This window comes from Gymnoscopelus braueri (genome assembly GCF_963280865.1).
Source record: "Gymnoscopelus braueri genome assembly, chromosome: 17".
NCBI lineage: Eukaryota > Metazoa > Chordata > Actinopteri > Myctophiformes > Myctophidae > Gymnoscopelus > Gymnoscopelus braueri.
The window spans coordinates 6,008,949-6,036,307 of record NC_137617.1 but is presented as its reverse complement, the minus strand read 5'-3'; the positions used below and the strand labels follow the sequence as shown (position 1 = coordinate 6,036,307).

General features: G+C 39.8%; 1 pseudogene across 1 annotated transcript; it reads left to right on the top strand.

Moving 5' to 3' along the window:
• The first annotated feature begins 7,291 nt into the window (after positions 1-7,291).
• On the top strand, positions 7,292-24,522 carry LOC308104035 (myosin heavy chain, fast skeletal muscle-like; annotated as a pseudogene). Its single transcript has 33 exons — positions 7,292-7,498; positions 7,588-7,731; positions 8,003-8,159; positions 8,266-8,293; positions 8,384-8,486; positions 8,594-8,686; positions 8,770-8,833; positions 9,080-9,178; positions 9,262-9,365; positions 9,865-10,003; positions 10,703-10,821; positions 13,182-13,331; positions 13,423-13,593; positions 15,071-15,374; positions 18,000-18,064; positions 18,360-18,447; positions 18,554-18,671; positions 18,757-18,880; positions 18,977-19,113; positions 19,259-19,514; positions 19,691-19,933; positions 20,318-20,494; positions 20,584-20,729; positions 20,814-20,904; positions 20,991-21,380; positions 22,189-22,315; positions 22,467-22,585; positions 22,683-22,879; positions 23,257-23,440; positions 23,579-23,744; positions 23,872-23,996; positions 24,095-24,403; positions 24,503-24,522. The product of its transcript is annotated as a myosin heavy chain, fast skeletal muscle-like (transcript).
• Positions 24,523-27,359: the final 2,837 nt, after the last annotated feature.

The following is a 27,359-nucleotide window of genomic DNA, read 5'->3' as shown; positions in this document are numbered from 1 at the left end:
GCATAGTGGAAATGTGAGTGCAAAATGTCACGGAAATTGCATGCTGTGTTTATGATTTGAGGCATTTTGTTCAAAACGGAGCATTCCTGCAAACTTTGGAAGCCATTTTTAGCCAATCAGGATGGAATATGAAAAATCTGAAAGACCCGTTTTGTTTAATGACTAATAGAGATACTGTATACCGTGATGTTTGGACAAAATCTATTAGGAGCACTGTCAAAAAAATCCGCCTGGCCTCCTGGTGGCGCTATATCAGGCCCATGTGAAAGATTTGGGCCAGAGGTTCTGAATTGGCATCCAGGGAGTGTGTGTGCTCAGTTTCGCTGCGATCAAGCCAGCGGTGCTGGAGATTAACTGTCCACAGACATAATGACACACACACGGACGGACAGACAGGGTGCAAAACATATATTGTACTCTCGCCATGCCTTTCTGCCTGGCGGAGACAATGACATGAACAAGAGCAAGATTCCACAGTAAGCTGATTTTGTTTACAGTTTGAATGGAGTTTCTAGGTGGATAGTCAGGGAATATTATCAGAATAATGTCAAAACCTGGAATCAATTCCTTACCAAGAAATTTCGGTAGCACTTGCTATGCATCCTATGTGTATAATGCATCATGAACATACTTATAAGGCATTATAATCTGCCCATAACCCTGTATAATCTGATTTATAAGAGCTCATAAATACTCATAAAGCTTTATAACTATAACCATAACACATTATAAGGCCTTTTACAATGACTTATAAGTATTTAGTGTTATAATACTTCATAATTGCTGCCAAATTGGTAACCAATTGCCATGCAACCCAAATTCATTCTCATAGTTATAATCCATTATAATCAATTGATAATGCTTTATTATCACTGTTATAATGTGTCATAACCATTATAATGCATTATTATAATGCATTATACTATGATTATTAGTTATTATAAGTGGTCATTTGTTACTTTATGATCATTTTATAAGGCTTTGTATCACGTTTATAATGCCTTATTAACACTTATAAGGCGTTATACTGTGATTATAAGTCATTATAAAGTTAACATTTGTGACATTATGATCATTTTATAAGGTGTTATTATCACATTTGTATCGCCTTTGAGTCACTGTTATAATGCATTATAATTACTGTTATAATGCATTACACTATGATCATAAGTTATTATAAGTGGCCATGTGTTACTTTATGATCATTTAATGATGCTGTATTATAACGTATATAATGCCTTATACAGTTATAATGCATTAGAAGTGATAATAAGGCATTTTAACAGTGATTATAATGCATTATAGCAGTGATAATAAAGGATTGATTATAATGGATTATAACTACCAGAATATATTTTGGGTTGTATAGCAAGTGTTACCAAGTGGGTTGCAATTATGAAGTATTATAATACTTAACATTATAAGTCATTATAACATGCTGTATAGTGTGTTATGATTGCATTATGCGTTGTTATGAATATTTATAACTGTAATCATCACGTGTTATAAGCATAATACAATGCATTTATACTTGAACTTATAAGTCATTATAACCAGCTTTATAATGTGTTATGGTTATGGTTATAAAGCATTATGATTATTTATAAGTATGAATATATATATATAACATTTTATAATCATATAAATGATTATAAAAGATTATGATCAGCATTACAATGCCTTATAAGTATGTGTATAATACGTTATACACATGGGATGCATAGACATTTATTCACCAATGTGTTTGTAAAGGTGTCTCTAGTAACACATCTCATAAAGATTGCAATGCAATTTCCCTAGGGGAATTTGTGACAGCTGCTGAAAGTTGGGGTACCCTTAACCTTATGCAGGAAATAAATAAATAATACAATTCTGCTTTAAGTAGCATGTGAGCATTAGTGAGGACCAATTATATCAAGATAGGTTGAAAATGGGTGAAGTCGTCCTTTAAGTAGCATGTGAGGGGTCAAACTAGTTTTTTTTTATGATTCTGAATCCATTGCAAGCATTTGTTTTGCACCAAAACCACTATTGGCAGAACATATGATTTGTGTGATGTTTGGACAAAATTTGTAGGAGTGATATCAAATAATGTTTTGCAAAAAAAAAGCCTCCTTGTGGTGCTGCTATGACAGGCCAATGCAGAGGTTCTGCTCTGGCATCCAAGGAGTGTGCGTGCACAGTTTCACGCCTAGAGACCGACTTGCCTCACTAATCCTGCCCGCCTATGAGCACTCATCCTGGGCATAGAACCCACTAAAAAAAACTGATCTACAAACCGACCACGTGTGGCCCTTAACTAATGATATGTTAACGTTGGTTAAAGTTGTACAATGCAGAATCCCAAATAACGATTTTTAGCAACCTCTGCTGGTCACTACCGTCACTGCATACAATTTCCGTAATCCTAGATTACCCAGAATTCCATTCGTTTTCACCGGAAGCCGGAAGCGTTTCAAAAAGCGATCTTTTAATTGTTTTATACTATCTACGGATCGTTTCTCTTAGCCAGTGGAGCATTAGTTACCATGAGCTGTGCTTTCTTTTTCTGTTCTTTTTCGATCTTCCAATCCTACATTCTCTTAACATCAGCGTGAGGTTCCTTTTTGCTATTACCGCGGTAGTTCCTGGCCAAACAGGAAACCGTTGCGGTAGTTCCTGGGGACGTCGGCCACGACGTCATGACGTTGGCCAGGAACGTCATTTTCCCGGGAAAGTCCCCCCCTTCACCGTTCAATAGAAAATATATAAATAAAAGGCTTCCGGGGGTGAAATTCATGGAGTGGGTGTTGTGAAACTTTTGCCACTGACAAAAGATATACAATTTAACTTTAGTTTTGTTGAAAACGTTACCTAGTATTACTTTAAGTCGTATAGTGACTTAACCATTAATTGAATGATTCAATGAATGATCAATTAATGATGAACTTGTGATTAATTAATGTAGTTAATCATTAATTAAGCGTTAATTACGTGTATGAATGTGATCAGGAATGCGACAAAAACACAACAATCTCCATGAATTCTATAGCTTCATGGGGTGAGTGTTTTTTTTTTTTTTAAAGGCATTGTTTTGGGTGAACTACCCCTTAGCGGTAGGGATCATTCACTTTTCACCTTTTTAGGGGCTCAGCTAGATGTGTGCTCAGCCCTGACAGTCTATTTCAGTGGATCTCAAACTTTTCAGGCCGCGACCCCCTCCCAAAATAATAATTTTGAACTGGGGACCCCCCACCCTGACACTTTGGAATTGTGGCATTACATTTAGTTTGACTCGGTTCCGCATATATATTGTGAACATAGCCGATCTACACAATTGTTGCCTCTTTATATTTGGCTATTTGGCTAATGTTTTTAATTTTTCTATTTTTTTAAGTAGGCCTATAGTTAGTTTTTTTACTTGATGCAGTAAGGGCCTTTTTTTCATTTTTTTCATTTTTAATTTAGAGGTATTAAAATGGTCTTAAAATACCTTACATTGCAGATGTAAGGTATTTGTGTTTACAGTACAGAACCTGTACTGTAAACACTTAAAGTATACTGTAGGCTATGTTTGTTTTTCTCACTCGAAAACAATGTTGCACATTAAGCTGGAGCTGTTAACAACTCACAGACATCTAAACTGTGACCCTGACTACAAAAACATCAAAACCCCCTGCTGAAATGGATGACGAAAATGACGCGCACGTCGCTTAACACCTACACTACAGGTCACACAATGGACAATTGATATGCATCTAGGCTCATTCCTATGTAAATTCACCTGGTGTGAGTCGGGAGCCTTTGTAAACTTTGTTGAGGTGTGAATTTAAAGTTGTTTTAAATCTATGCATGTGCCTGCGCGTGCTCCTGTTCAAATAGGTTCCTGCACGGCGTGCAAGGCCGTCCCATGAGCAATGCAACCCTGGAAATACCAGTGGTGTAAAGTAACTAATTACATTTACTCAAATACTGTACTTAAGCACAATTGTGAAGTACTGTTACTTTAGTGGAGTATTTCCAATTTTCAATACTTTATACTTCTACTCCACTACATCTCAGAGGCAAATATTGTATTTTTACTCCACTACAATTATTTGACAGATTTAGTTTGTTACTTTGTAGATTTAGATGATTCGTTACAAAACATACATTAACCACTTCATCCCTATATATTCTACAAAAAAATTTAATAAAAATAATGTTTTACTTTTGGTACTTTTGAAGTCAATACTTTTGTACTTTTACTTGAGTAAATTTTGATTACCGGACTTTTACTTGTAAGGGCATGGTCACATCGAAGTTTAATTCTACCTATGAGGGTGGATTCTGCCAGTGCTGATTTCTTGCCATTAGCGGATTTCTGCAAAAAAATAAAAACGCTCCGTTCCCATTGAAAAGCATTGCCAGAATCCACCCTCATAGGTGGAATTAAACTTCGGTGTGACCATGATCTTGCAGATTTTTTCCAAGAATCCACGCATTTGCATTGACAAAGCATTGGCAGATTCTGCCCCAGAGGTAAAATAAAAGTGCGGTGGGAGCACACCCTAAACAGTGTATTCCTACATTGTGGTATTGATACATTTACTTAAGTAAAAGATGTGAATACTTCTTCCACTGGGAAATACTCAAGTAAAATTACAACTTTCTCAAATTTATCTGACAAAACATGCTGTGATAATACCAAACCCAGCACCCCACCACCCTTGTTAGTGGGGTGCTTGTTATGCTATTTTTATACCATAGCCACTGACATGATCATAAAACACCTTGCCAAGAAGCACTATCAAGTTTCATGGGAATATTTTGGCTACAAGGATGCTATTGGAATGATCTCTTAAGTCCTTTAAAGGACATTCCTACTTTTACTTTCTGCATAGCTTGCAATTAACAGCCAATATAAGCATGCAGAGACGGTTAACGCGGAACCCATTGCAGAGGAGTTCAGAGTTCCATTCAGGGGTGAGTGAGACTTCATCTGTCCTTCATGGTCATATAAATGTCTTAGAGATGTCAGTTATTCGTAGTCATAAAGGTTTTAGAGGTGTTAGCTATTCATATAGTCATATAAATCTATTAGACATGTTTTTTTAACATGACTCCGTACATAGTGCCACATAGCTACACACATGACCCGAGGTTACACACAATGAGTGGGCAGCATAATTGATGTTATATTGTACAGATTGAAATGATTGATTGTGTGTTATTTTATTTATAATGATATGGTTTGGGCCGGATTGGAATGTCCTTTTGTTAATTCATTTCTATTTAGACATTTAAATTATGTTATGATTATATAAATAATAATTTGCATTGCATGTACTTTTGAATCTACTAGTTAATATTATTTTAAAGTAGCAATATGTTTTACTTGAGTAGCTACAGTTTGGCTGGTTTACCCACCTCTGACTGTAACCTTAATTCATACAATGGAATCAAAGTGTATTAGACAGAAGAAGACAATATAGCAGTACTTCAGTACTAAAAAACAAAACAAGAAACATGACTGTAATGACAAAAAATTACTTGTGAAATTAGGAATAAGCTAATAACAAACACGCAAATGAAAAGAACTGAATGGGCAAGCATCATGTCATTTCATTGCATGTAATAAAGCTAATAATATCAAAATGGATCACTCTTTTTATATGTGTAACTAATAAGAACTTATGCAGTGGTGTGTGGCAAGAATGAACAATAGGATTCAAATAATCTAATTTAATTCATGAATATGAATTGTATTGAACCATTCAACTCATGTTAATGTCCAAAAAATGATGTGTTTCTTTCACACTTAGGGGTTGAACACAAGGTTCCACTGCTACTGGTAGAGGGAAAAAGTGAGTGTTCATAATTTTTCTATTAAACCTACACTAAGCTTAGCCCAGGTCCAGGGCGTCTCGAACACCCTGCCAGGCGCTCTGCTCTGCTCATAGACCGAAAATTCCACTGCCGTGCGAGGTCTCCGTCTTTAGTAAAAAATAATCATAACTACTTTGCTACTCACCGAAACAAAGGCAGTGTTGTTGAACGTCTATTCTCCAGGGTGGGGAGCCTCTCAGGACCCCACCTTCTCTGTGTAATACACTTTTTGGGCAGAAAATAAAATATGTCAGATGGAAATTATTTATTTACTCCACTGCGCCCTCTACAAATCTGGTCAATATAAATTACCATTGACCAAATCTGTAGAGGGCGCAGTGGAGTAAATAATATAATTTCCGTCTGGTGGACATGTTTTATTTTCTGCTCAAAAAGTGTATTATACAGAGGAGGTGGGGTCCTGAGCGGCTTCCCACCCTGGAAAATTAGACGTTCAAAAACACAAAACAGCCTTTGTTTCGGTGAGTGGCAAAGTAGTTTTGTTTATTTTTACTAAAGATGGAGACCTTGCACGGCAGTAGAATTTTCGGTCTATGAGCAGAGCAGAGCGCCTGGCAGGGCAGGGCGTTGGAGAGAACACACTAACGCTCTGGACCTGGGATACACTTAAACAATATCACACGAGAGGGTGTGCTTTACCGTCATTATTGGCACGCCAGTGATGCGGTCAGGAACGAGGCGGAGCCGAGTTCCGCGAGCATCACTGAAGTGCCAATAATGTAAGGTAAAGCACACCCTCGAGTGTAATATTGCGATTATACAACAGTTACCAACAAAACACATCCAAATGTATTCATATTGTGGGGCAATTCATAATAAAAATGTTTCGCTATTAACCGTTTCCCTGTAAAGAGAAGAATTTATTTGACTGTGACATTAAATAGTCCCTGTAGCAGCGCTCTAAGGCACCGTCTCATCAACACAGCTGAGCTATCAATGCTTGTGCAGTGGAATGAATTCCAGTAGGCTATATGCTCCGTCGTACGATCGTGTCACGTGGCCAAAATAACTTAATATCTACAAGCTGACAACGCGTCACGATGGCGACACGTTGTGAACTTGTAGATCGGCTATTTTCGCCGTGCGATACCTGGCGACGCGTTGTGAACTTGTAGATCGGCTATTTTCGCCGTGCTGTTTGTTTTCCTACCGTGGGACAGCGTGGCGTCACAGCACAGCTGTGCCATATTTGGTCTAATCAGGTGCGGACTGCAGTGCGGAGTGATTTATTAATGTGATTAGGCCCGTGCTATCATGCTGGTTTGAAGCACGGCTAGATAGCTATTTCAACCAATCAGATTGCTTGGTCGGAACTACCTGTTGTATAATAAGCTATAACCATAAGAATAGTCCTACAATTATCTGCTCAGATCAGCAAAGGCATCAACACCATCTATTTGTCTGTCTACAGAAAGCCGCCACCATGAGTACGGACGCAGAGATGGAGCAGTATGGCCCGGCCGCCATTTACCTCCGTAAGCCAGAGAAGGAGAGAATGGAGGCTCAAAGTTCGCCCTTTGATGCCAAATCTGCAGCATTTGTAACTGATGTTAAGGAGCTGTACGTCAAGTGTAAAATCCTAAAGAAGGACGGTGGCAAAGTCACTGTGGAAACGCTCATTACGAAGGAGGTACGTAGGTAGAGGTGGATCTGAAATAAAATAGTGACACAGTACAACTGTAATTGCAAGACATTCTAAAGTTGTGTTTTTATTTTTAGGAAAAAACTGTGCCTGAGGCTGATGTCACCCCTATGAACCCTCCCAAGTATGATAAAATTGAGGATATGGCCATGATGACCCACCTCACTGAAGCCACTGTCCTGTATAACCTCAAAGAGCGTTATGCAGCATGGATGATCTATGTAAGGTTTTCTACATGCTGAGAACAGTACAGTATTGCACCTGTCGATAGCAAAGAAAGAAAAATACAGAGCACACGTTATATCATCAAGTGAAATCCATAAAATGACAGATTCAAACAAACTCATGGTTCTGAAGTTAACTTGCTCATTAGTTGATGCCACTTGCAACTCGTGACTGTAATCCCTGCTCTAGTGATCCGTTGTCCCAGATATGTGGCATGGTCAGTGCTATGTTGTATGATGTTAATGTTCTCTCTCTTCTCCCCTTCAGACATACTCTGGCTTGTTTTGTGCAACTGTGAACCCCTACAAGTGGCTCCCAGTGTATGACCAGGAGGTTGTAAATGCCTACAGAGGCAAGAAGCGTATTGAGGCTCCACCCCACATCTACTCTGTCTCTGACAACGCTTATCAGTTCATGCTGATGGGTACGTACTAGTCAGGACAATGTAAAACAAAAATATATATATATATATATAACTATAATGGTTTTGTGCTGTATCCATGACTAAAAGTTTGCTTTACATTCTACAGATAAAGAGAACCAGTCTGTCCTGATCACGTAAGTTTCCCATCTAATAGGCATTAAAAAAGCAACATTGACAACAAATTCACTAACTGCATTTCTCTAAATGTATGCATTTATAAACAGTGGAGAATCCGGTGCTGGAAAGACTGTGAACACCAAGCGTGTCATCCAGTACTTTGCAACAGCTAGTTCTGGTGGAGATAAATCGGCGGCCGGTAAAATCAAGGTATGTGTACAGGTTTTTAACAAAAAAAAAAAATATTTGAACATAAAGCATTTATATGCGATATAGCAATTCAAATTTTAAATTGGGCGATGTGTAAAACATTCTAGGGGTCACTGGAGGATCAGATTATTGCAGCCAATCCCTTGCTGGAGTCCTATGGTAATGCCAAGACTGTGAGGAATGACAACTCCTCTCGCTTTGTAAGTATAAATAATGACATTTTATGAGAAAACCTGCAATAATTCCACAGTGTAGATGCAACTAATTGTTGTATATCAAACAGGGTAAATTCATCAGAATCCATTTCGGCTCAACGGGTAAACTGGCCAGTGCTGATATTGAGACATGTAAGTATGAAGTTCATGGATGATAAATTATATATTATGCGTTAATTTGAGGATTACATTTTATGTACAACCCATATAGATTATTATTGTTTTATAATAATTTTAATTGTAATTGTAATTGTAATTGTAATTATATTTATTAGCATTATTATTATTATTATTATTATTATTATTATTATTATTATTATTATTATTTATTTATAAATTATTATTATCATTAGTATGAGTTATGTACAACCCATATAGATCTGCTGGAGAAGTCTAGAGTGACCTATCAGCTTCCTGCAGAGAGAGGTTACCACATCTTTTTCCAGATGATGACCAACCACAAACCTGAGATTATTGGTAAGTGGAATTACTGATGATGCAGTGAGAACATAAATGAATGAATAAAAACACATGTTCACCCTTTTTTAATCCCTTTTAAGAAATGTGTCTGATCTCCTCCAACCCCTACGACTTCCCGTTGATCAGCATGGGTCAGATCACTGTGGCCAGCATTAACGACAAGGAGGAGCTGGAAGCTACTGATGTCAGTGAACATATTTGTTTCTTTCTAATACTCACTAGTGTGGACTGCAGTCAGTTGCTCTGCAAAATGTATTTTATAAAGCAGTGGTTCTCAAAGTTTTCAGGCAGTGACCCCCCAAAATAATCCTATTTGAACTGGGGACCCCCCCATCCTGACAAGCACTTGGAATTGTAGCAGTTGAGGCATTACATTTAGTTTGACTCGGTTCCACAGATAAATATTGTGAAAAGAGACGATCTAAAATTTTTCACATTCTTTGACTCTTTCATAGGTAATATTCGACAATTTGGCCAATGTTTGATGTTTTATTTCAACTTATTTATTGTATAAGTCTTAAAAGTCCTTAAATTGTCACTTTAGAAATGTGCAGATACCATGTATATATACTTATACTGTATGTTGGTTTGTTAACTGTTGAGTTGTACACAGTTCTAAATGATGTTTGTTAATCAATGCTTAATCTTAATCTTTTGAATACATCTCTGCTTATCGACATCAGGATGCTATTGACGTCCTGGGCTTCAACGGTGAGGAAAAACAGCTGATCTACAAGTTCACCGGTGCAGTGATGCATCATGGTGTCATGAAGTTCAAACAGAAGCAGCGTGAAGAACAGGCAGAACCTGACGGCACGGAGGGTGAGCTGATCTTTATTATTAGTATTATTATTATATATATTGTCAATATATTTCCATTATTTAATTTTTTTATATTTTACCGTTTACGGTGGCACGGTGGCGCAGTCGGTAGCGCTGTCGCCTCACAGTGAGAAGGTCCTGGGTTCCCACTGTGGGCGCTGGGGGCGTGTTCTCTCCTCCACGTCATCAGTGCCCATACCCTAGGTGGGGTTGGCGAAAGGGCCTTTCTGTGTGGAGTTTGCATGTTCTCCCTGTGTCCCCTATGGTAAATAAACGTGTTCCTTCCACGCGCTACACCCTTCCGGGGAAACTCCACCCTGTCAGGTGATAAGAAGCGTTCGGCTCACTCCTCATGCATTGAAGGAAGCATGAGCTCAGTTCGGGGCTCTCCCCAAGCTGGCAGAGGGAGAGTAGCACCCAGGATAAAAGCTTAGGCAATTGGCACGGGGTAAATACAATGGGTTACAAAAATCGTGGGATAAAAAACGATATATATATATATATATATATATATATATATATATATATATATATATTAGACTGATGATTATTTGGTTTACCTATGATCCTAGATCATTATCTCTATGCATTTGACATATTAACTCGTGTTTACCTTGCTTACTAAGTAAGTCGCTCTCTGGATTAAGAGCGTCTGCTAAATGCCTAAGTTGTAAATTGCAAATTGTATGAACATTTCAGAGGCTGACAAGATTGGCTACCTGTTGGGTGTAAACTCAGCAGAGATGCTTAAGGCGTATTGCTACCCCAGAGTGAAAGTCGGAAACGAGTATGTCACTAAGGGACAAACTGTGCCACAGGTGAGTAAATTACATTAATTCCATGTTCTGATTTCATATACACCTTATATTCTCAACACAGCATACCATAAGAACTCTAATACCTTTTTGAGTTGTGTCTTAAATCAGCTTCTGTAGATAAAATGATCAACATTATTCAAAGTAATTTCTATTTATTTATTAAATATATGAAGAGCATACAAAATATACAACTCTGCACAAACATGTGCAGTTCAATGCACCTCTGATGTATTATTTTAACAGTATTGTTATACCTTATATATCATTATTAAAAAAAACACTACACCATACAACCCCACTCAGATCAGCTAACACAGGGAAGCTGTTAGAACCTTCCCGAAAACACCCGGGACAGACTCTTCTCCCTTCTGGCTTCCAAACTGTGGAACGAACTCCCATTGCAGTTAGAACTGCAGACTCACTCCCAATCTTCTGCCGTAATCTCACATCTGAAGACTCACCTCTTCAGACTTCACCTTAGCCCGTATCAGTTGCCTTAGCTTTGACGACCTTGCAGGCTTATGCAAAGGCTAAAATGTGATTTAGATAGCACTAGTCCATACACGTAGGAGGATATGCGCCCCCCCCCCCCCCCCCCCCCCGAAATTAGAAATGAATACTAATTAGTAGAAAGGCCTATCTACAGCGCGGAGGAATTACTATTATAATTAGCCAAGTTACTTGCCGCGTTGCCGACCAGGGCAGAGTCCCATCGTCCCGTTTTGAACCAATATGGGACGCACTGAATGTAGCAGTAATGAACAAAATAAAACACAAGTGGCCGTGATGCCCCCTGCCTGCCCTGCGCACGCTGATTTCACCGTTTCCTCTTCTGTCAATACGGTAGACACCAGTTGACTAGTTGAGATTCAACATCAAGTGAAACGCTGCATAAACAGTGGGTAGGTTTGATTTCGAGCCTATATTCCAGCTTAAATGCGCGCAAGCCAAGCAATGCTTTGATATAGAGAGTGAGAGAGGAGAGACTGCCTGGAGAGCTGGAGAGAGAGAGAGCAAGAGAGAGCGTGTGCGAGAGAGAGAGAGAGGGAGAGAGAGCGAGAAAGTATCAAACCGATGTGGTCCGATTTTTTTATCATCATTAATGTAGCCTACCCTACCTACACTTGAACTGCACAACAGCTGTCTGTCTCATTGATTGTCAGTGGCAGCGCATGCATGTGCACATCAAAATCACACTACAAAACCTATAAATATAGATTAACACATTTGACAACATACAGCCAACATCCCAAAATTGAGTCTTAATATCCAGCAAGTAGCCTAATATAAATTAATAACTGCAAACAAATTACAAGTTTAGGCTATCAATATCCTACAAAAGTAGAGATAAGCTATGACCTCACCGGCGCTCGGTGGACAATAAATAAATAATCCTTTTGCAAACAACATCCATGTTCTGTTCTGTTCTCTTGTCAATAATGATACAAATGGAACGTTTATCTCAGCAGCAAGAATGTGATAGTTTTTTTACATTGTTTGAGTGCGTTTTGGGTGCACAGCGCAGCTCCTCGTTTAAGTTAATCGTCTTCACCTGCTGCTGTGCTGCTGCAACAGGGCAGATCTCTCATAATTAAGAAATACTATATTTATTGATTTTAAAAATCAACTGAAGTCATTATTAGTGCAAGTTCATAGGTGGACACAATTGGGACATTTGGGCACCTCGATATCAAATTGGCTAATTAAGTATCTACATATAAATGCATTTTAGTGGGCACTTTTTTTTCTTTTTTTTTTACCCTTTAACAGGAAAAGGTCTGAAAATTCCCGGGAATTAAAATTAGCTATTTCCCGGAAAATGTTAAACCCTAGTCCCATAGCTCCCGGGGCCATACCACTGCTGGGCAGCCGTAACCATGGCGACATTGTTTGACACAAAAACGCTAATAAACAGCTGAGATTTGGTGAAATCGAAAAATGGGCTTCGCTGTTCCGTGCACATGGTAATGGTCAATGGCTGTGTGCAAATTCAGATGAACTGCTCCAGCCACTGAGGAGAACCAGGCAGAACCAATTTTGGCCTCAGCACTACACCACCAGTTTGTCAAATTATATATTGATGTTATGTAGACAGATGCCAGGTTCATTTGTAGACCTGGCATCCTATAGTGTGTATAGTTTCAATGTATCCTACAGATTATTGATTGTTTTGATATTATACTGTTTAGACTGATGATGATGGTTCTTGGTTTATCTATGATCCTAGATTGCTATGCATTTGATGTATTACCTCGTATTTTCCTTGCTTACTGTAAATCGCTCTGGATTAAGAGCGTCTGCTAAATGCCTGAATTCCTCATTGTAAATTGTGTAATTCACACCCCTACCTATGTCCTTAGGTAATGAACTCAGTCGGTGCCTTGGCCAAGTCCCTCTATGAGAAGGAGTTCTTCTGGATGGTCATCAGGATCAACGAGATGCTGGACACCAAGCAGCAGAGAAACTCCTACATTGGTGTGCTGGACATCGCTGGTTTTGAAATCTTTGATGTAAGCATGGACTTTGGGAGTGGGAGACTAATTATTTTTGTCACAATTAAACAATTACAAGATATTGGGCTAATGATATTTCCACTTACAGTTCAACACCCTGGAGCAGCTGTGCATCAACTTCACCAATGAGAAACTGCAACAGTTTTTCAACCACACCATGTTTGTTCTGGAACAAGAAGAGTACAAAAAAGAAGGCATCCCCTGGGATCTCATTGACTTCGGCATGGACCTGGCTATCTGCATTGAGCTCATTGAGAAGGTATGTACATGGACTTGGCTGTCTGCATTGAGCTCATTGAGAGGGTATACTATTATTATTGTGGGCTCGGCGAGCACACTATAGATATCTTCACTATTTATTTATTCTCCCTCAAAAGTATGGCACCTAACTACTCCCACATACTTTCACTTAGAAACTCCATTCAAACTTTAAAAAATCCAACTTACTGTGGACACGTGTGCTTGTACTTTTATTTTTGAAATTATTTGTAGTTTTTGAAATATTTAACTTAAGCACCCAATGCATTTCCAATGGGTTTTGCTAGTGGGGAGAGAGAAGGACAGAGGAGAAATGCCCCGTGTTTTCGTAAAGTCACTGTGGCCGCATTGTTTACACTACAGACATGCTTTTTACATCACCAAGATCGCACAGGTCTGCTCTCCAATTTAATCCAAAGATCTAAGCTGTGCGATGTACACATTTTGAGATAAGACCATTAATGTAAACCCATGCACCTACACACTCTAGCAATCAGTAGCAGCTGGTGCTACCTAATCTGTCAGTCATTGGCTGTCAGGCAGTGGTGCTGCAAAGTAACTAAGTATATTTACTCAAGTACTATGCAAGTGCTTACCATGCATGGTTTAATTTTGAGGTACTTTTACTTTCCTTTCCTTTTTTGTTACTTCTACTCCACTACAATGACAGCATTTGACAGCTTTAGTTACTTCTTACTTTGCAGAATTTGTTATTAATACAAAACCTACAGTAACCACACACAGCCGATCTACAATGTGACGCGTTATGAGCTTGTAGATCTGCTATTTTCTGAACATTGAGTACTTTGACTTTGGTACTCAAAGTATATTTTGATGCTAAAACGTTTGTACACTGTAAGCTCCGACCCCCCCCCCCCCCCCCCCACTCACACACACCCCATATACTCCACTGCCACTCCACCAGGCGCTCCCAATCTGATCAACCGGAGGCCAGTCTGCACCCACACACAACGCAAAGACAGAGATACAGAGTAAAACTGAAAAACTACATTTTTTTGGCTTTAAAGCGAACCCACATTGTTTCTTTATAGGAACAATATTTTCTTTGTTTATATTATATTATGATATATTATCATGGACCTGGCTATCTGCATTGAGCTCATTGAGAAGGTATGTACATGGACTTCGCTCGTTGAGAAGGTATACTTTTATTATTATATTATATTATTATATTTTATCATGGACCTGGCTGTCTGCATTGAGCTCATTGAGAAAGTATACTACTATTATTATTATTGTTATTATTATTATTATTATTATTATTACCCTTATTATTATTATTATTATTATTATTATTATTATTATTATTATTATTATTATTATTATATTATTGTATATTATCATGGACTTGGCTGTCTGCATGGAGCTAATTGAGAAGGTATTCAATTATTTTGTCCGTTAATGGACATGATGTTAATATTGTTTTTGTCATTTTCTCTTTTGTCTCCTTTACAAAGCCCTTGGGCATCTTCTCCATCCTTGAAGAGCAGTGCATGTTCCCAAAGTCTTCGGACAAATCTTTCGCCGAAGGGTTGATTGCCCAGCATCTTGGGAAGAACAAGGCCTTTGAGAAGCCCAAGCCTGCCAAAGGCAAGGGTGAGGCCCACTTCTCCCTGGTCCACTACGCTGGAACTGTGGACTACAGCATCACAGGCTGGCTTGAGAAGAACAAGGACCCCCTGAACGACTCTGTCATTCAGCTGTTCCAGAAGTCTTCAGTTAAACTGCTGGCTGTGTTCTATCCCCCACCTGAGCCTGAAGGTATGTTTATTAATCTCTGTGACACCAAACAATGACTCGACAAGGACTGACTGAGGAACAAGACTAATATACACATGAGGACTGATTAGGGGAGACCCAGGACAAAAGTAACAGGGGGCAAAAGTAACACACTCAATAACTCTAATTAGAAATGAGCTAGAGGGGTGAGACTTCTTGTGCACATGCTCAGTATGGTCCTCTCTCTGCCTATGGAAGGATAGAATTATCATTTCATCTCAGCAGAAGTTTTCAACAAAAAGCCGATTTTGAGGTGTAAATGTACATTTTTGAGTGTACGGTATGTTCCTTCTGCTGTCTAAAGATGAGATGTCAGCTAATTTAAACTTGGATGAATTGTATCTCTATGTTATTGGTCACAAATTAACATCAGCAGCCTATGCTAGTATAGGTGTTTCTAGATAGAATATGGGATTTTATCATGGTTGCCCCATCGGGGGCAATTGTAACAAAGTGACCGGGGTCAATTGTAACAATATGTTTTCAATGCAAGCAGATTTTTTGTCTGGGATTTCATACTTTTGTGTTAGTAAATGAACACATTTCACTAAATGTCACTACATTTCAAAGTAAAAATACATTTAAATAAAAAATAATGCGATGCAACATTTGAAAAAAACAAAATTGAAAAATAAAATCATTTTAATAAAAATACAAAATAATTGTAATTATGTATATAAAACATTCGTAAGTAAAACTGTTAAATTATAAAAAATACATATGACTTAGTGATGTGCTTTTATTTGAGATAAAGTGTATTAATATGACTTATTTTTACAGTGTTACAATGGACCCTTCGCTAAACCCCACCCCAAAAGCGATTGTCCAATGCCAGCTTAGCAACCGTTGTTAGCCTGGCATAGGTCTGGCAAACTTTCGTCACCTGCCATAGCTGGCAATGTTATTTCGCCCGCACACACACAATCATTTGCAATATAATAGCAAGAATAGGAATACCACGATAACGCAATGGTGACTTTGAACCACGTACCCAAACCCGTTTGAGGCTGCTTTTCCCAAGCTGAAAGCTGCACTTAAACTACAAGGCTGAATGGCTGTGTTGTTGAACACATACACAGCTTCTTCAGGAAAGTTACACGATACGACTCACTCGCCCAGGTGGTGTCAATAATAGGCTACTAATCACTGTAATCGTAACAAAATTCAGAATCACAGCGCTGCCTTTTTCGGATTCCGCACGTTAAAGTATATTAATTAATTTGTTTGTCTATTTATTAACTGCTCCTGGCAGTCTTACCCTGCGGTACATGAAAACTCCTGTTACAGTCTTGGATCAACTTTAACCTGGTGTTTGCACTTTCTCCATTTACGGTCCCGTACATCTATATAAACGTTCAGATTTCAAATATAAAGTGCTTACCCCATGGCCACGGATGTTGAAATTATGCACGGGACTCTCAAAAGTACCCGTATATTCTGTATTGTTCAATAAAAATCATTTTAATCCGATCAGTGGCCATTTTCTCATAATGTATCAGAGTGCAATACACCTACAAACCGACAGGGTCCCTTAGTTGAAAGCGCATGGAGAAAATGGCCACCGATCAGATTAAAATGCTTTTTATTGAACAATACGGATGATACGGGTACTTCTGAGAGCCCGTACATAATTGTAACATCCGTGGCCATGGGATAAGCACTTTATATTTGAAATATGAACGTTTATGTAGATGTACGGGCCATAAATGGAGAAAGTGCAAACACCAGGTTGAAGTTCATCCATGACGGTCGTGACAGTCGACCGTCGTGTATCCATGGCTATTACTCCCTCTAACATTTCCCATGTTTTTAGTTTATTGAAATAATGTCATGCACATTTGTCCATTGCATAGCCTACTGCAGGCCTTGTTGACTAGATTTAGAAGAGATTTTGAAGCTCTTGCTCCTGAAATGATCGATTATTTTTAAGGTGAAAAGCCATCATTTAACATGAAAGTCAATGGGTGGGAAGCAAAGTTTGCCAGGCGCTGCCAGGCCTGGGTGTGACTAACTTCGCACCACCAGTCACAGAATGGAGTGGGTGGGGCTTAGCGAAGGGTCCATTGCCCCCAACCACTGTTACAACTGCCCCCGTCACGGGGGCAATTGTAACACTGTGACTTATTGCATTCAAATTAATATTTTAGTCTAGTCCTTATTAGTGAAAGCTTAAAAATGGTATTATTAATTAGGGCACATATATATGTTTCTTATAGCAAAAGATGACTAGGATATTTCAAGTAGTCTGTGAATTATGAAGGCAAATACAAAAAGTGTTACTTTTGTCCCGGGTCTCCCTACACATGAGATACAGCTTGTGGAGACATGGACATAGAACCATGAAAACTAGAACAAGAACATAACACATAGAAATACAAGACCTAGACAAGACAGGCAAAGTCTGTGACTGTGACAGAACCCTCCCTCAGCCCCTTTCCCTGCCTGCTCTCAAGCTCTTGTCCCCTCTATACATTCCTCTAGTCTCCCTTTTATCATGGACATTGTGTGACGTTTTCTTTTATTTGTTCTTGTCCAGGACTTTAGTTCGACCTTGGTCGTTGAAAATTGGCTTTGATTTGATTTAATGTTTCTAACAAATATAAACAGATAACACAAAGAAGGGAGGCAAGAAGAAGGGTGGTTCCATGCAGACTGTGTCTAGTGCTTTCAGGGTAAGAATATTTATTCATTATTATCAACATTATATTCCTGTAAGAAGTAAGCATTATTATTAACAACATTATATCCAAATAAGAAATAAGCACGTCTTTTCATGTTGGAATCAAACAATTTCTTTATCAAAGTTATGAGCTTGTAGATCAGCTATATTTGAATAGTTGAAGTATAACATAGGGCTTAAGTAGTTAATGTATGTTTTAGGACAATCTAAATCTGTAAAGTAACTAGTATCTAAAGGAGAACGTTTTACTAATAATAAGCCTACTTGGTTCTTTTATGTCTCAATAGGCGAACTTGGGGATGCTGATGACGAACTTGAGGGCAACTCATCCTCACTTTGTGCGTTGCCTGATTCCCAACGAGTCCAAGACTCCAGGTAAACACAGAAAATACAAACGTAAACAATTGTGAGGTGGTCATTTAATGCTTTGGCCAGTGTGTAACTATTTTGTCCTAATAATAATGGAGCAACATCTTTACAGGCCTGATGGAGAATTTCCTGGTCATCCATCAGCTAAGGTGTAACGGTGTGCTGGAGGGCATCAGAATCTGTAGAAAGGGCTTCCCAAGCAGAATCCCATATGCTGACTTCAAGCAGAGGTATTCATTCCTTTTTCCAGCAGCTTTTATTTCCAAACCCATTAACGGGAGGCACGCAAAATGACCATGAACTTCTGCAAAACAGGTACAAAGTACTGAATGCCAGCGCATGTCCCGATGGTGCATTCATGGACAACAAGAAAGCCTCTGAGAAGCTGCTTGGGTCAATTGATGTTCCCGTTGATGAGTACAAGTTTGGACACACCAAGGTAAACACACTGTGAACCTGGTTAAACATTATAAAGAGAGGACTAAAAGTTGATTTTACAGTTGTTTAGTTACAGTGTTTGTAACATTGTGTTCAGGTGTTCTTCAAAGCTGGTCTGCTGGGTACGCTGGAGGAGATGCGAGATGAAAAGCTGTTTTCTCTGGTCACCATGACTCAGGCTCTTGCACGAGCTTACCTCATGAGGAAGGAGTTTGTTAAGATGATGGCTCTCAGGTACTTTATTATTTATTATCCAATGTTTTGTATCATTTGTAAGTACAATAAGTTCAATACCATTTTGTTATAGTGTCAAATCACTATAATAAAAGTGTATACTTCTTCCATCACTGTCCACAATCATGACACACTTTTTCCACAGAGAGGCCGCTTACACCATCCAATTCAACCTCCGCTCGTTCGTCGCTGTGAAACACTGGCCATGGATGAAGGTCTACTACAAGATCAAGCCTCTTCTGCAGAGCGCTGAGACTGAGAAGGAACTGGCCAACATGAAGGAGAATTACGAGAAGATGACGACTGACCTGTCTACTGCCCTGGCCAAGAAGAAGGACCTAGAGGAGAAGATGGTGGCTCTGATACAGGAGAGAAATAACCTTGTGCTGTCAGCATCATCAGTAAGCAGGCTACACTGGACATTTTACAATTCCCTCCCTCAGATCACAAAGCTGTGCTTTCTCACACTATGCTCCCTAAGAGTCTGTACTCCCCAACAGGCAACTGCAAAAGTATGTCTTGACCAGAACAAATGCTGACATGCTTGTGTTTTTTTTTTTTTTTCATTGACCAAAAGGGAGATGAAGCATTGAATGATGCTGAGGAGAGATGTGAGGGTCTTATTAAAAGTAAGATCCAGTTGGAGGCAAAGCTCAAAGAGACGACTGAGAGACTGGAGGACGAGGAGGAGATCAACGCTGAACTGACCGCCAAGAAGAGGAAGCTGGAGGATGAATGCTCTGAGCTCAAGAAGGACATTGATGACCTGGAGCTCACCTTGGCCAAAGTGGAGAAGGAGAAGCACGCCACTGAAAACAAGGTATAGATTATACACTCTCTGGGGTTTTATCAAGTTAGTAGTCATTGCTGTCGGGAAGAAACCTCCTATCTACATATGTAAACCTTTTGTGTTTTTCGTAAATCAACGCCCTACTTGATCATACTGCAGCGTAAGACACACACAACAAAAAGTAGTAGATCTGCAAGCTTGTTGATCTGATACTTTCGGTATTTTTGGATGTGAATCCTGACAAGCAACTGTTTTTGACACGTGAGGTTTCCGCCCAACAGAGACCAAGTGCAATAATGATCTATTCCATGATAACAAATTCTGTTCTGCTTATATCAGGTGAAGAATCTGACCGAGGAGATGCCCTCTCAGGATGAGCAAATTATTAACACTGTCTATGTTGGGTTCATTTAGGTGAAGAACCTGACCGAGGAGATGGCCTCTCAGGATGAGGGACTTGCTAAGCTGACCAAGGAGAAAAAGGCCCTCCAAGAGGCACATCAGCAGACCCTGGATGACCTGCAGGCAGAGGAAGACAAAGTCAACACTCTGACCAAGGCCAAGACTAAGCTGGAGCAGCAAGTTGATGATGTGAGTTTTACAAAAGTGAATCAGATGTTTGGAACAAATTATGTTCATTGTTTCACTGAATGATGTACAAATAATTTATAATTTTGCAGCTGGAGGGTTCTCTGGAGCAAGAGAAGAAGCTCCGCATGGACCTGGAGAGAACCAAGAGAAAGCTGGAGGGTGATCTGAAACTGGCCCAGGAATCCATAATGGACCTGGAAAATGACAAGCAGCAGTCTGACGAGAAGATAAAGAAGTAATGTGGACCAACAATATGAAATGTCATGGAGAGAAACCACCTGCAGAATGACACTAAAATATAATGTGCTGTGTTCCACAGGAAGGACTTTGAAGTAAGCCAGCTTCTGAGTAAGATTGAGGATGAACAATCTATGGGGGCTCAGCTACAGAAGAAGATCAAAGAACTCCAGGTACTTTATTTTCTGTAAAATCATTAATAATAAGTAAGAGTGAATTATAGCTTTCAGATGTTAATCTAACATCATTAATTTGAAAGGCTCGTATTGAAGAACTGGAAGAAGAGATCGAGGCGGAGCGTGCCGCTCGTGCCAAGGTGGAGAAGCAGAGAGCTGATCTCTCCAGGGAACTTGAGGAGATCAGTGAGAGGCTTGAGGAGGCTGGAGGAGCCACCGCTGCTCAGATTGAGATGAATAAGAAGCGTGAGGCTGAGTTCCAGAAGCTGCGTCGTGACCTTGAAGAGTCCACCCTGCAGCATGAAGCCACTGCCTCTGCTCTCCGTAAGAAACAGGCTGACAGCGTGGCTGAACTGGGTGAACAGATCGACAACCTCCAGAGAGTCAAGCAGAAACTGGAGAAAGAGAAGAGTGAATACAAGATGGAGATCGATGACCTGTCCAGCAATATGGAGGCTGTTGCTAAGGCAAAGGTATGATGGAACGCCTGTGTATAACATAATTCTTGAGATAACGCTTTTTTTTTTCATTTTCATTTCGCCTTTATATATTCAGAAAGGTCAATCGAGGGCAAGCTCTCTTTTCTAATGATACCCTGATTAAAGTAAACATAGCAAAACATTAAACAAAATAAATGACAAGATAACAGACATTTCAAATATTAAAAAAATGCAAGTACAGACAGATCTCAGAGTATTTCTCACAAACTGTTTAAAGCGATAGAGTGAAACAAAATTCTCCAATTGTAAAACTGATTGTAGACAGTTACACGTGTGGTGCATAGTAGTGAAAGGCAGTCTTACCCAGCTCAGATTTAACTGTGGGAATGTTTAAAACCAAGTAATCGTGTTGATTGGTGATTGCAAACTCTAAATGTCAATATATAAAATGTTAAAGATAATTAGGCAATTTCTTAACCACTTAAACCCTAGCATCCGTATTGTGGAAATGTTTCGCTTTGTGAGCTTGTCGTTCGGCTATTTTCAGCTAAAGCTTTCCCAACAATAATAGAAAGCGGAAAAGACACTAGAACTGAGGGACTCCGCTTAACCATAAGGGGTTTAAGTGGTTAAGTAAGGCTTTGTAGATAAAAAACAGTGCAGTGATGTTCTCTCCTCATAGCTAATGATGGCCAACCCAGTGATGAGTAAGGAAACAATCTCCAGTTATACACAGGAGGGCTGAATGATAGACTGTATCGAGTGGCTTTACTGTTCAAATCAAAGCCATGAACCAATTAGAAAAAAAGGATGATTGAATATGTCAAATGTTCATTTACAGGGAAATCTTGAGAAGATGTGCCGCACCCTTGAGGACCAACTTAGTGAAATTAAGGCCAAGAGTGATGAGAACGTTCGCCAGATCAATGATGTTGGAGCTCAGAGAGCAAGACTGTTGACAGAGAACGGTAAATGTTCATCTTAAAGTCTACTTTGTCTACATGGTTTGTCGATGGTACTTGAGCAAATAATTAGAGATGATGCTTTGATCAACAGTTATCCTGGGACTTTGATGATTTGTTTGAAATGTTTGAAACGAATATTCAAATTTCCAATTAGGTGAGTTTGGTCGTCAACTGGAGGAGAAAGAAGCTCTGGTCTCACAGCTCACCAGAGGCAAGCAGGCCTTTACCCAGCAGATTGAGGAGTTGAAGAGACTCAATGAAGAGGAGGTTAAGGTGAGGAACAGATTTTACCCCCTTTTTTTAGGCCTAGTTTTATATTTTTTTGTAATTTAATTCAGCTGCCATTTTTTTGTCCATTTTCTATTGACAGGCAAAGAATGCCCTTGCTCATGCTGTGCAATCAGCTCGCCATGACTGTGACCTTCTGAGGGAGCAGTTTGAGGAGGAACAGGAAGCCAAGGCGGAGCTGCAGCGTGGAATGTCCAAGGCCAACGCTGAGGTGTGTCAGTGGAGGAGCAAGTATGAGACTGATGCTGTCCAACGCACTGAGGAGCTGGAGGAAGCTAAGTAAGTGTTGTAAACCAGTGTTTCTCAAACCTTTTGGTGTGAAGGACCCCCAAATGTATACATATATTTGGCCGCGGACCACCCTCTGCAAAGGTTTTGTGCTAAGCACTCCCAGAAGAGAAGATTTATATTAAAATAAATTCCAAATTACTACGAGATCAGCTATTTTTGAATAGCCAAGATATAAATGGATAAAGTGGTTAAAATGATTTTGATGCTACATTAACTACTTTTGCTGGTGACCCCCTGGTCCCCCCCAAGGACTCCTGGGGTCTCTGGACCCCACTTTGAGAACCAATGTTTTACACTGTCGGGCACCACTCACTATGCAAAATATTTCCTGCATTAATTTGATTCCATTCAACACTGATCAACAGGAAGAAGCTAGCCCAGCGTCTTCAGGAGGCTGAAGAGCAAATCGAGGCTGTGAATTCCAAGTGCGCCTCTCTGGAGAAAACCAAACAGAGACTCCAGGGTGAAGTGGAAGACCTCATGATTGATGTGGAGAGGGCCAATGGTCTGGCTGCCAACCTTGACAAGAAACAGAGGAACTTTGATAAGGTGCTTTGACACTCATTATTTTGAAACATAAATAATTCTTGCCTCCTTAAAGTTGGGTAAATGACACATTTCATTACAAATCATGTGCAGGTCCTTAAAGTGGGGTAAATGACACATTTCATTACAAATGCTGTGCAGGTCTTGGCAGAATGGAAGCAGAAGCATGAAGAGGGTCAGGCAGAACTGGAAGGAGCTCAGAAAGAGGCTCGTTCTCTCAGCACTGAGTTGTTTAAGATGAAGAACTCCTACGAGGAGTCTCTGGACCAACTGGAGACCATGAAGCGTGAGAATAAGAACCTGCAACGTGAGTCTTTCTCTACATCATTCTTGTAATAACAGTGAGAGAAAAACATCATTAAAATGTCAAGATCAGTTGTAGATCAGGCTACAACTTGGAAAGTTCCTCATTGATTATTTCCAATCAACTGCAGAGGAGATCTCAGACCTGACTGAACAGATTGGTGAGACTGGAAAGAGCATCCATGAGCTGGAGAAATCCAAGAAACAGACGGAGACAGAGAAGGCAGAGATCCAGACAGCTCTGGAGGAAGCTGAGGTAAAACTTTGATTTATTGTCTATATCTTAGATTTATGTCAATGAGTTTTATATTCAAACAGTGTAACTGATGTTACATTTTGATCCTTACATTTTAGGGTACTCTGGAGCACGAGGAGTCCAAGATTCTTCGTGTCCAGCTGGAGCTCAACCAGATCAAGGGTGAGGTCGACAGGAAGCTGGCAGAGAAGGATGAAGAGATGGAACAGATCAAGAGGAACAGCCAGAGGGTGATTGACTCCATGCAGGGCACTCTGGACTCTGAGGTCAGGAGCAGAAACGATGCCCTGAGGATCAAGAAGAAGATGGAGGGAGACCTGAACGAGATGGAGGTTCAGCTGAGCCACGCCAACCGCCAGGCTGCTGAGGCCCAGAAGCAGCTGAGGAACGTCCAGGGACAGTTTAAGGTGCATTAGTTAGACACATTCAAACAATGGAACTGCACTGAACAAGTCACATTCTGATGTTTCTCTTAACGTGACCACCTCAAATGTGATTTATTTTAGGATGCCCAACTGCACCTTGACGATGCAGTCAGAGGTGCAGAAGATGTTAAGGAGCAAGGTGCCATGGTGGAGCGTAGGAATGGCCTCATGGTTGCTGAGATCGAGGAGTTGAGAGTGGCTCTGGAACAGACAGAGAGAGGCCGCAAAGTGGCTGAGCAAGAACTGGTAGATGCTAGTGAGCGCGCTGGACTGTTGCACTCTCAGGTACGCAAGTCAATAAAAAACTTTTAATATTCGAAATTTTAAAAGAAATATTTACATCATGCTTACTTACATTGTTCAACTGAATTTTTATTTTAGAACACAAGCTTTTTGAACACCAAGAAGAAGCTTGAGGCTGACCTGATCCAGGTCCAAGGTGAAGTGGACGACAGTGTTCAAGAAGCAAGGAATGCTGAGGAGAAGGCCAAGAAAGCCATCACTGATGTAAGTTAGGATGCCCTACCCTTATCTATTAGATATCCTCATGTCATGGTTCATATTAACATACAATACAATGCAAACATGACTTTCCAGGCTGCCATGATGGCCGAGGAGCTGAAGAAGGAGCAGGACACTAGTTCTCACTTGGAGAGGATGAAGAAGAACCTGGAGGTCACAGTCAAGGACCTGCAGCACCGTCTAGATGAGGCTGAGAACCTGGCTATGAAGGGAGGCAAGAAGCAGCTCCAGAAACTGGAGGGCAGGGTAAGATGAAGTTTACTTCAACACAGCTTATAGTCTATAGATGATGACATAAGAAGAAATATATAATAAGAAATATATAATAACCTCATAATGTACAATTAAATTGTGAAGGTGCGTGAGCTGGAGGCAGAGGTTGAAGGTGCACAGAGAGGCGGAGCAGATGCTATTAAAGGTGTCCGCAAGTACGAGAGGAGAGTGAAGGAGCTGACATACCAGGTACTGTATACCATGTACACTTTAATGACCATCATGCCTCTGACAAAATGAATAGATTGCATGAGCATACAACTATGAATGTTATGAATTCACTCTGACTTTAGACTGAAGAGGACAAGAAGAATCTTGGCAGGCTTCAGGATCTGGTAGACAAGCTGCAGATGAAGGTGAAGGGCTACAAGAGACAAGCTGAGGAAGCGGTAAGACAAATATACATGGTGATGAATTTTCACTTGTGGCTGCCATGGGCATAGTACGGTTGGCATAGTAGTGTAACTAAGACATAATGGGAATCAGTTATGTAAAAAATAATGCTGGTATTATGTCAAGATGACCAACAGCAGAGCATGTTTCAGTGTCCATCTCGCTGCTTTCCACGAGCGGCACATGGAATCTCTATATTGCTGTGCCTCTGTGGTATGGTATGGCATCCGCACCGCGGGGAAGCTGTTACTTTAACATGGGTGCTAAAAAGAAAGGAAAGCTGTTCCACAACAATGCACACACTGCAGACGCAGGCTGTGTTTTTCAGGCAAAATGGTAAAAATGTCCAAAGTGGACTACAGAAAGCAATAGATTTTGTTTCCTCCAAGCTGCGATTTTTCGCTCGGGGTACCAAACCAGAGCAAGAACACAGCCACGATCGTGCCGTTCCAATGAGAACCTGCCCGTGCTCATTCATGTGGTCCCAAGGCACTCATGAACATGCTGCATGGGCCATTGTATTAGCAACAACCACACTTTACAATTTCCTGAAATTGTCTTGTTTGGACTATAATTGCAAGATGCTCTTTTCAAATATTGAGGCTTTGAACCATCTCTATCATATTGTAGGAGGAAGCAGCCAACACTCACCTGTCCAAGTGTAGAAAGGTTCAGAATGAGCTGGAGGAGGCTGAAGAGCGTGCTGACATTGCTGAATCCCAGGTTAACAAGATGAGAGCTAAAGGTCGTGACGCCAAGGTAAATACATGTGCAATATGAAGGTTTATTAAGATGATTATCTATAACTAAGATTTAACTAAAGATTAGTGTTGAATATCTAATAGTATTTTTCTATTTTTACAGGGAAAAGATGCTGCTGAATAAGTTCTACAATTCAAGTCACCATAACAAGTCATAAAATATGACCAATGGTATAATAAAGGAGGCAGAAAAATCATTTTGTTTCATTGTCTCCTCAATCACTTTTTATTGTCAGGTTTGTCAGATTATTCTAGTTCCAACTCACATGTCCGCTATATAATATTTTGTAAACCCATTGCAAAGATAAATACATGTGTATTCATTTTAGATGTTTTCAATGCAAATGGTTTTCAAGGCAGGATGGTTTTCAAGTGCCAAGACCTCGTCAGTAGGCTCATAAAATGCTGCACAATGGCCACTAGCTATTGAAAGTTTTGGAAATGCACAATAAAGGGTTTAGTTAGGGAATTTTAGCAAGATGTTTGGACCATCTGTGAAAAAATTTACTACCAATAGCTTTCTTTACCAATGTGTTCTTATAGGTGTCCAGAATCATCTCTCAATTAATTTAAACCCAAATCCTCGTGGAAAATCCTGGAGAGCCAATCAAAGTTAAGGAACCCATGAGGGCTTAGGGTGAAACATATGAAAAAAAAAAAAGTCTAAAATGAACTTGTGAGGTGTCTAACTAGGGGTTTTCAGGGGTGCTGAATCCATTCCAACCATTATTTTTGTGTAAAAATGTCTCCCTGGCCATATAATATTGGTATATTGGTTATTGTTAAGCTGTAATGTAAAGCTGTAATGTAAAGCACTGTGTATAATCTGTGTATAATCAATGGTAGGGGATTGGGGTGTTGTTGAATTCATTCTATTCTGAAAAATAAAATAAGAAAATATTGCTAAACACTTGATAAGAATGTACACCTACTGTGCACATGCTCAGTGGGATACACTGTCTGCATGTGGGACCTAAGGAGCCTTGGGT